Genomic DNA, 8,981 nt, shown 5'->3' on the forward strand with positions numbered 1-8,981 from the left:
GTTCTTATAGCTCTTGTAACCATCTATACATCAATTGTATCAAGCACATATGTACAATTTGTACATATGTTGCCTTCATCATTTTCAAAATATTTTCTTTCTGCTTGAGCTCTTTTTTCCCCTCCAACCCTCATGGACCCCTGATAAATTATAAATTATTATTTTCCTATCTTACAACTGCTATCTCCCTTCGTCCACATTACTGTTGTTTGTCCCCGAGTAGGGAGAGTACTGTGCGTCATTGTAGTCGGTTCCCTGTTTCTCCCCCTTCTCCCCATATTCTCATGCATGGTATCGCTACTCCCACTGCTGTTACTGAGTGGTTTATCTGTTCTGATAACTTTCTTAATGGAAATGATATGGTGCCTGAGAGTTTCTCCAAAACTGTTGTCTAGTGGAGGACAGGACTGCCTATGTATCAGCATTTATTCAAATCCAGAGGCTGGCACAGGGCAACGCAGCATAGGTTTTGAAATTTGCCATACTAAAGAATTTTTGAACACCATAGAAAATGAAGCGGATTTATTAATTTACCTTTGTTGCGCCAGCCATATTGTAAGCAATATCAGAAATGCCCATTTCACAGTGGATATCGAATTAGATTACATCATGAGAGAATTCTGTTTAACTTCCCACTAAATAACACCACCGCTTTCTAAGACTGCTCGCATGTGTCTCCCAAAGAGATCTTCCTTCTCCTTTAAACATGTGTTGTGTTGTGGTAGGGTGTGAAGGTGAAAGAAGAGAATCACAAGCCCCTTTGTTTTATTTATCTTCAAAACACCCCTGGTAAAGTAGGTAAATGGAGGAGGCATTAAAGTCTTAATAGCAAATCAATGTTATAGTGATTCTCAAATCGGTATGAAATCCTAAGGACAAAAATGTCTTAAAATCTAGGTTTCTAGTCATCAAAACATTTTATTTATAAAACACTTTGTATGGTAACACTGATTATGCTTCCACGGATGTTTGACATAAACCACCGTGTGATAAACAGAGAAAACTGAAACTGCAGTTCAGAGAGGTGGGGCGGGGATAAAAGATCATCAGCCCACTAGCCGGTCCATGGGAGAGAAAGAGGTTGGCTGCTCCCATAAACATGTATCGTCTCAGAAACCCAATGGAACAGTTCTACTCTGGCCCACACGGTGGCCCTGAGTCAGAATCTACTAGCTATCAGTGGATTGGGGTTCATCTCTGAGTTGGAATTTGGTTTTCGGTGAGACACGAAATCATTATTTTCATGGAAATAACTTGGCACACACATGGGATGGGGGGAGGGAGGGACAGTACCAGCAACAAGATGCTGAACGGGCTTTCTAGCAATCCTCGCTCTCGCTGCTACCTGTCCCCTCCTCTGGCCGGCTTCCGAGAGAAGCTGGAACCGGTGTGGGGAGAAGGGCGTGCACGGAGTGCGGGGTTACAGGTGGAAGGCTGGTCCTACTACGCCCAGGTGGGAGGCCCTCCTGAAACTCTCCACTCCTCCAGACCGCGGTTTGGGGCGGGAACTCCGACCCAGCTCCCCGCGGCAGAGCAGAGAAAGCGTGGTTAAAGGCAGCGGAGAACGAGATAACGATGGCCATCACCTGTCCAGTGACAGGCCGGGCGGGAGGCCCGCCGGCAGCTCTGACATTCCAGAAACCTGGACACGCGCCGCCGGGCCACTCCCCACGAGGGCGGACCCTCTGCCACCCCTCGGCCTAAAGGGCAGCGCCGGGGTCCCCACCTGAACCCGCCGTTCAAGATGGGCCGGGGAGCCTGCCCACTTCGAGCCCCCAAGAGTCAAACCCGGGCCCCCTCCCCCAGCAACGCTCCCGGCAACCCGTCCGCACGCCCAGGTGAGGGCGGGGGGATAAAAGGGCGTCCCCCGCCGCCATCTTGGGCCCCTCGCCCCTACCCCGCAGGCAGCGGGCCCGCACCCCCGGCCGGGCCCGCTCACGTCCTCGAGATGCACGCCCCTCGCGGACACTCACCCTCGGCCTCCCTGCGCAGTTCCGGGCAGCGCCGAGCGTCCCACAGGGAAAGGGGCGGGGCGGGGCGGCGCGGCGCGGCTCCGAGGGGGCGGGGCGGCGCGGCTCCGAGGGGGCGGGGCGGCTCGGCTCCGAGGGGGCGGGGCGGCGGCCCGGCGTGCCACGTGACCCGCGGGCGGGGGCGGCGCTCCCGCAACCGGCCGCCCGCGCGCATGCGCAGTCGCGGGCGCGCCGCCGGGCGGTCCCGGCGTGGGTCTGTGCTCGCTGTCCCGCGCGGCCGCCTGCAAGGTGGCTGTTGCCTCTGCTGGGCTGCCCTCGCGCCCCGCGTGGGGCCACGGTCACCGCTGAGATTCAGTCGTGTCGGTCCGCGCTCCTTATCGCCACCGTCAGTCCCCAGATTAGGCACCCAGAGGTGCGTCTGCCAACTATCTGCTTGAAAGGCTCTGCGCGAAAGCTTCCTTCCGTGTGTGGGTTCCAGGCGCTCGCTCAAGCTACAACGACCTAAACCTATCTTTAATGTACTTCAAGGATAAAATATACACCGGATGAAATTGATATTTTGACGCCGAATCACGGCTCCGAACAAAATAGGAAGGCACGGGATGCGAACCATAACTATGAAAGGAATGGCAGAGACGCCGATTATTTTAGGCATCTTTATCCAGCATCATCCAACTGGGTACTCGGGCGTTTTACCGCTCACTGCCCTGTTCCCCCTAATCGGCAGAAAGCCATAGAACCCAGAGGAGTTGACCTCACAATTAGATTATAAGCCCTGAGAGGGCAGGAACCGTATTTGGCTGTATTCTGGATCCTGTACCCTCCCTCTTGCTTTTTAATAAAATTTGCTCTTTTGTTAATGTATTAGACAATGTTTGTTGAGCATTGTTGGGCTGCGATGCACAAGGTGAGCAGTTCAAAGTAGTTCTGTAGAGTTACAGTCTCGGAAACTCACAGAGGAAGCCCCCCTGCCCTTATAGGGTCGGTATGAGTTGGCATAGACGGGTGCCAGTGGGTTTTGTTTTGTTTTTACAGTGTCAGGGGCTAGACGAGATGCATAGGAGAAATAAATTAAGAAAATCAACAAAAAGCTCTGAGCGGAATAGTCAGTTAAATATAGTAAGTACATTATATGATACTATGTGATACGTGCAGAAACAGAATGAGCTCATTACAATTTCACAGAATGTGATCGAGATTTTCTTCAACAGTTTTATTGGCATATAATTCATCGCCACCCCCACCCCCTGAGGAACTATGAATCCAGTTATTGACCCTATAGAGTTACCTAGCCTGGATTTCATATGCAGAAAAACATTTTAAAAACTACCAAGAGTAACCAAGTGAAACAGATTAAAAACCTGATCAAAAAGAAAGCAGAAAACACTAAAAACTAGAACAAATGTAGGTGGATAAGGGAGAGCAAACAATAGGGTGCTGAACGTTAACCCTAACTGCATCTGCAACCGCCCACTTTCCAGTGCATTCTGCAGGTGCACTGGCTGTTCACATCCCTGATGTGTGTGTGTCCATTGCCACAGGGGAGTTACCAGGAGCTGAATCCACACACCTGGGGATTATGATCAACAATCTCTTATTTCCCTAAGATTTAAACAATGTAATGGCCTTTCTGTGTTGACGTTTCCAGCGCCTTTCTTCTTTTTCCTCCTGTCCTTTGCAGCTTTAGCATCACCCACCCATCCACCCCTTCTCTCTACTTCCTCAACTACTCTGCTTGTCCTCACCACTCCATGGAAAACATCCATGCTTCCCAGAGATCCCTCTAATGAGCCATTCTCAACTTTCCTAATGCCGAGACCCTTTCATACAGTTCATGTGGTGGTGACCCTCAACCATCAAAGTATTTTTGTTGCTACGTCATCACTGTGCCCCTGTGAAAGGGTTGTTTGACCCCAAAGGGGTCCCGACCCACAGGTTGAGAACCACCACGCTAATGCAAATCCAGTGGGCACTTAACATGACCTAATTTAGTTTCTATGACGTAAGGGGGCCCTTGACACTCCTTCTTGGAACCATTCCTGTTCCTTGTTTTTCATTTTTTATCCTCCTGATCTCCCTGCCTGTAGCTATTCCTTCTCCATTTCTTTTAAATTTTCCTCCTGATGCTCCCATTCCTAACATGATGGTGTCCGCAAAAGGACGGATGCCAGCCCTCCCCCTTTTCCTACTGGACACTGCCTCTGCGTGTGACTTCTTTTTATGAGGGTGAGTCAAAAAGTATTGCTGCAAAGAGTGATTGAAACTTTCATTCAATAGAAAGATCAAATGTGAAGCTATTGTTTCTAGACATGGCGTCTCCAGCTTGGTCTATACACTTCTGAAGGGTGCTGTTTCCATCTCTCACACTCTTCCCCTAAAGGAGGGGTGTCAGACTGGCAGCCTACGGGGCAAATGTGGACCCCAAGTTAATATTTTGTGGCCCGCGATCCTCTAAAATAAAATGAAAATAGAAAAAATTGTTATGACGAATATAGCACTTAGGGAAGATCAAGGCAATACTGTACACACAATGCCCTCGTTAACCCTTTAATACTGAAGATGAGTATATACGTGGCCCAGTGCCTTTCCTGGGGGCCTGTGGACGTATATACATGCGCTAACTCAGTTCCGGCAACGACTGGAAGCGATATGTCTGCCACTCTCAGTGTCACATAATATAAACAGATCCCAATAGCAACAAAGTTAAAAAGAGCACTCCTGGGTGGTGCTGTTATGAATCAAACCTAGCGGCAGCGCTCGTTAACATTTTAGAGGGAAGCCATTACAATTGTGCATCACGTTTGTCAGCTGGTCAACATTTTGTGTTTTCTATTGGTTACTTTGTTATATTTTCCGGTCACAGCATAAGAGTTAAGTGAAAACTAGTCGGAGGAAAGCACTGGCCAGTTTGGGGTAAAAAAGATTAATTTTAATTTTATAAATGCATTAAATAAAATAAATGTCCAAATGCAAGAAATGATAGAGTGTTTTAATTATCTTATCTATATTGCTGAATTCTCACTTCAAAATATAAATGTAACAAAATTTGTAAATGTGATGCGGCCCGCGTGAATCTTGCCTGTGGCACCAAACGGCCTGCGATTGAATGGAGTTTGACCCCCCCCCCCCCCCCCCCGTGCTAGAGGATGCTGCAGTCACCGTGTTCTCAAGCATCTGAGGGTTTCTCTAAGCCCAGGGTGCTTATCTGTTTGGGATCAGATGTGGATCTCTTCCATGCCATCTTCACTCTTTTCTGACAGCTGGTTTGCAGGGGTTCCAATGTCGGCCAGTATGGAATGTTGACACCTCTAGGGCTCCAGAGAAGATGCTTAGTGGTAGGGAGTTAACTGTGCAAGCCTGGAGCTTAGGGGAAGCAGTGTAGGCTGAGGATGATGTTATTGTAGTTAGGTGCCATCTAGCGAGTTGTGAATCACGGAGACCGTAGGTACAAAAGCACAAAACATGTCCTAGTTCTGTGCCATCCTTACAATTGTTACTGTGGTCGAACCTACTGTGAAAACTAGCCACTGTGTCAGTCCATCTCCGTGAGGGTTTTCTTCTACTTTGCCAAGCATGATGGCCTTTTCCAGAGACGGGTCACTCCTGAGAACATGTCCAAAGCCATCCTTGCCTCTCAGGGACTTTCCGGTTGTATCTCTTCCGAGATAGATTTCTTTGTTCTTTTGGCAGGCAATGGAACTTTCAATATTCTTCTCCAGCACCGTAATTCAAATGCATCGATTCTTAATGTCCAACCTCCATAGGTAAATAAGACAATTGAAAAATACCCTGGATTAGGTTAGGTGCACTTTTGTGCTCAAAGTGACATCCTTGCTCTTCAACACTTTAAAGAAATCTTGTGGAAGAAATGTAAATGTACCCAATCCATTGCAAAATCAGGGCCCTGGTGGCATAGTGGTTACGTGTTGGCCTGCAATTCACAAGGTCGGTGTAAGGTAGTCAAGAGGTGCCAGAGACAAAATCAGTCTAATTTGAACAAACAGACTTTATTAGGGAGAAAAACCCAGCCTGGGCGAAGTCCCACGGTCCACAGTGTCTGGGCAGGGGAGTTGTGCCCCAGGCTACAGAGGTGGTGTTTATATGGCCAGGGACATGTGACTGGGCTGTTTTGAATCCATATAAGGTAAAGTAGTCAGGGATTGGGAGATACAGGTATATCCGGGTTTCTGGGATGTAAGGTATCTACCTGGTTCCAGGTATATTTGTGCAGGGTGCAGAGTGGTGGGCCAAGAACAAAGCGGGCACTGAGCCAAGTGGGCCGTGCCAGGTGCAGAGTGGTGGCTTGAGAATAAAGTGGGCCATTAGCCAGCTCTGGTCAGCTCTGCAGGTGTGTGTGGGAGATTCAAGGTCACTCGCTGCTAATTGTTTCTGCTAGCTCTGGTCAGCTCGGCACAGGTGGGAAAGATTCAAGGTCACTTGCTACTAGAAGCCAGCCTGGTGTTGATTTGGCCATACAGTCGGCAGTTTGAAACCACCAGCCACTCTGCAGGAGAAAGACAGGGCTTTCTACTCCGCCAAACATTACAGTCTTGGAAACTAAAAAGAGGGCAGTTCTACCTGTCCCATAGGGTCACTCTGAATCAACATTGACTCGATGGCAGTGAGTTTGGTTTTCGAGTTTTAATGCATCATTTGCTTTCTTGATTGTTGCTTCCTGTGGAGGTTGAAGTTATGTACCGGGAAATCAAGAAGACTTTGGCAGTTACATAATCTGTCCATTTGTGAAGGGGTGGAGTCTAACCTATCAAGCAGGTCATAGCCAATGATGCCTCTGTGTGGGCCTGGCCTTCTCCTGAGGATTCTGGAAACTCCTATCTTCCTCCCTGGAGGTGGAGCACACACTTGCTCTGAGACATTCCTGACGACAAGCCAGATGGAGCTACGCTGAGAGACCCAGAGCCCTGGAGCTGGAGCAGTCACTGGATCCAGAAGACTTTCCGTCCACTGGCCTGTGATCTTCCTGCACTCGGCATCATTGTATGTGTTGCATGAGTCTGAAGAGGAATTTATAAACTGGTATTGGACATATGGGCTAATATCGGACTTATGGACTTGATCTGGACTGGGCTGAGATGTTTTCTTAATATACAATTGCCCTTTTTATAAAGCTCTTTCTTATACACATATTAGTGTCTCTGTATTTGTTTCTCTAGTCTACCTGGACTAACACAAAGACAATGATGTCTTTCTTCTGCAGTCTGAAATTAATCAATGTACAATCAAGGAGCATTAATGATTAGTCTCAATTAGAAGTCGAAATGTGGAAAAATAGCAATTGGAAAATATGACCTCGATAAGAGAAACAAAGCTGATGACTGCATGATAGAAGTTTGCAAAAGCAACAACTTCTTCATTGAAAATGCCTCTCTTCAACAATGCAAACATCGACTATACACATAGACCTCACCAAATGGAAGACACAGGAATCAAATTGACTATATCTGTCGGAAGAGGCAATGTAAAACTTCAATGCCATCAGGCAAAACAAGGCCAGGGATCTACTGTGGGACAGACCAGTTGTTCATATTCCAATTCAGGTGTAGCTGAAGAAAATTAAAACAAATCCTCGAGAGCCAAGATACAACCAAAGAATATCTGCTCTGAATTTAGAGAACATCTCAAGAACAGAGTGGATGAACTGAACACTAATGACAGAAGACCTCATAAGCCATGGGATGACATCAAGAACATTACACATGAGGAAAGCCAAAGGTGATTAAAAGGACAGAGAAGATCAAAGTGGATGTCAGAAAAGACCGAAACTTGCTCTTGAACAAAAAGCAGTGAAAGAAAGTGGAAGAAATGATAAAGTAAAAGAGCTGAACAGAAAATTTCAAATAGCAGCTCAAGAAAAAAAAAAAGCAGAGTTCTGTAATGAAACGGACAAAGACCTAGAATTGGACAGCCAAAAGGGAAGAATACAATAAGCATAGCTCAAGCTAAAAGAATTGACGAAAGAGTTTAAGCTTCAAGTTGCTATACATAAACATTCCGCAGACAACATATGAGTGACACAGAAAACATCAAAAAAAGATGGAAGGAATACACAGAGTCACTGAACCAAAAAAAAGAATTGGTCGACATCCAGCCCCATCAAGAGGTAGCATATGATCAATAACCAATGGCATTGAAGGAAGAAGTCCAGACTGCACTGAAGGCATAAGCCAAAAACATGTCCAGGAATTGCTGGATACCAATTGAAATGCTTCAACAAGCTGATGAAACACTGAAAGCATTCACTAGATTGCCAAGGTATTTGGAAGACAGATACCTGGCCAACTGAATAGAAGATAGCTATGTCTGTGCCCATTCTAAAGAAAGGTGACCTAACGGAATGTGGAAATTATTGTCAAACAATATCAATATCACAGGCAAGAAAAATGTTGATGAAGATAATTTGAAAATAGCTACAGATGAATTTGAAAATCCATCTACAGGGAGTTGCCAGGAATTAAAACTGGATTTAGAAAAGAATTTGGAATGAAAGATAGTCATAATTAATATCAAATGGAGGCATGGCTGAAAGCAAAGACTACCACAAAAATATTTACTTGTGGGTTTATTGACTATGCAAAGGCATTTAACTGTGTGGACCATAACAAACTAGGATAACACTGAAAAAATGGAATTCCAAGACACTTATACTCAGGCTAACCCTGTACCTGGACAAAAAGGCAGTCATTCAAACAGAACAAGAAAACATGGCATGATTTGAATCTAGGAAAAGTATACATCAGTATTGTGTCTTTTCTCCATGTTTATTTAATCTGTAGGCTGAACAAATAACTGGTGAAGTTGACTTTATGAAGAAGAATATGGCATCAGGATTGGAGGAAGGCTTATTAATAAACTGCCATGGTAGCCATTCAAGGTCAGCAGTTCGAAACAATAGCTGTTATGCAGAAGAAAGATGAGACTTTCTACTCTGATAAAGAGTATGGTCTTGTTACTGAAGATTCGAATGCTATAGCCAAATCTGGTGAAGTTGGT

General features: G+C 46.2%; 1 protein-coding gene across 4 annotated transcripts in view; it reads right to left on the reverse strand.

Annotated features, from left to right (window-relative positions):
* Nucleotides 1–2,074, reverse strand: part of SCAPER (S-phase cyclin A associated protein in the ER) — a 414,928-nt gene extending 412,854 nt beyond the window's left edge. For 2 of the 4 annotated variants that reach the window (XM_075535309.1, XM_075535312.1), the window contains exon 1: nucleotides 1,974–2,074. The gene's annotated coding sequence lies outside the window, so the exon portion shown is untranslated. The remainder of the gene's footprint in view (nucleotides 1–1,973) is intronic. The other 2 variants (XM_075535310.1, XM_075535311.1) reach the window with 2 other exon arrangements.
* Between the last annotated feature and the right edge of the window lie 6,907 nt (nucleotides 2,075–8,981).

This window comes from Tenrec ecaudatus, chromosome 17 (assembly GCF_050624435.1).
Source record: "Tenrec ecaudatus isolate mTenEca1 chromosome 17, mTenEca1.hap1, whole genome shotgun sequence".
NCBI classification, from domain to species: Eukaryota; Metazoa; Chordata; class Mammalia; order Afrosoricida; family Tenrecidae; genus Tenrec; species Tenrec ecaudatus.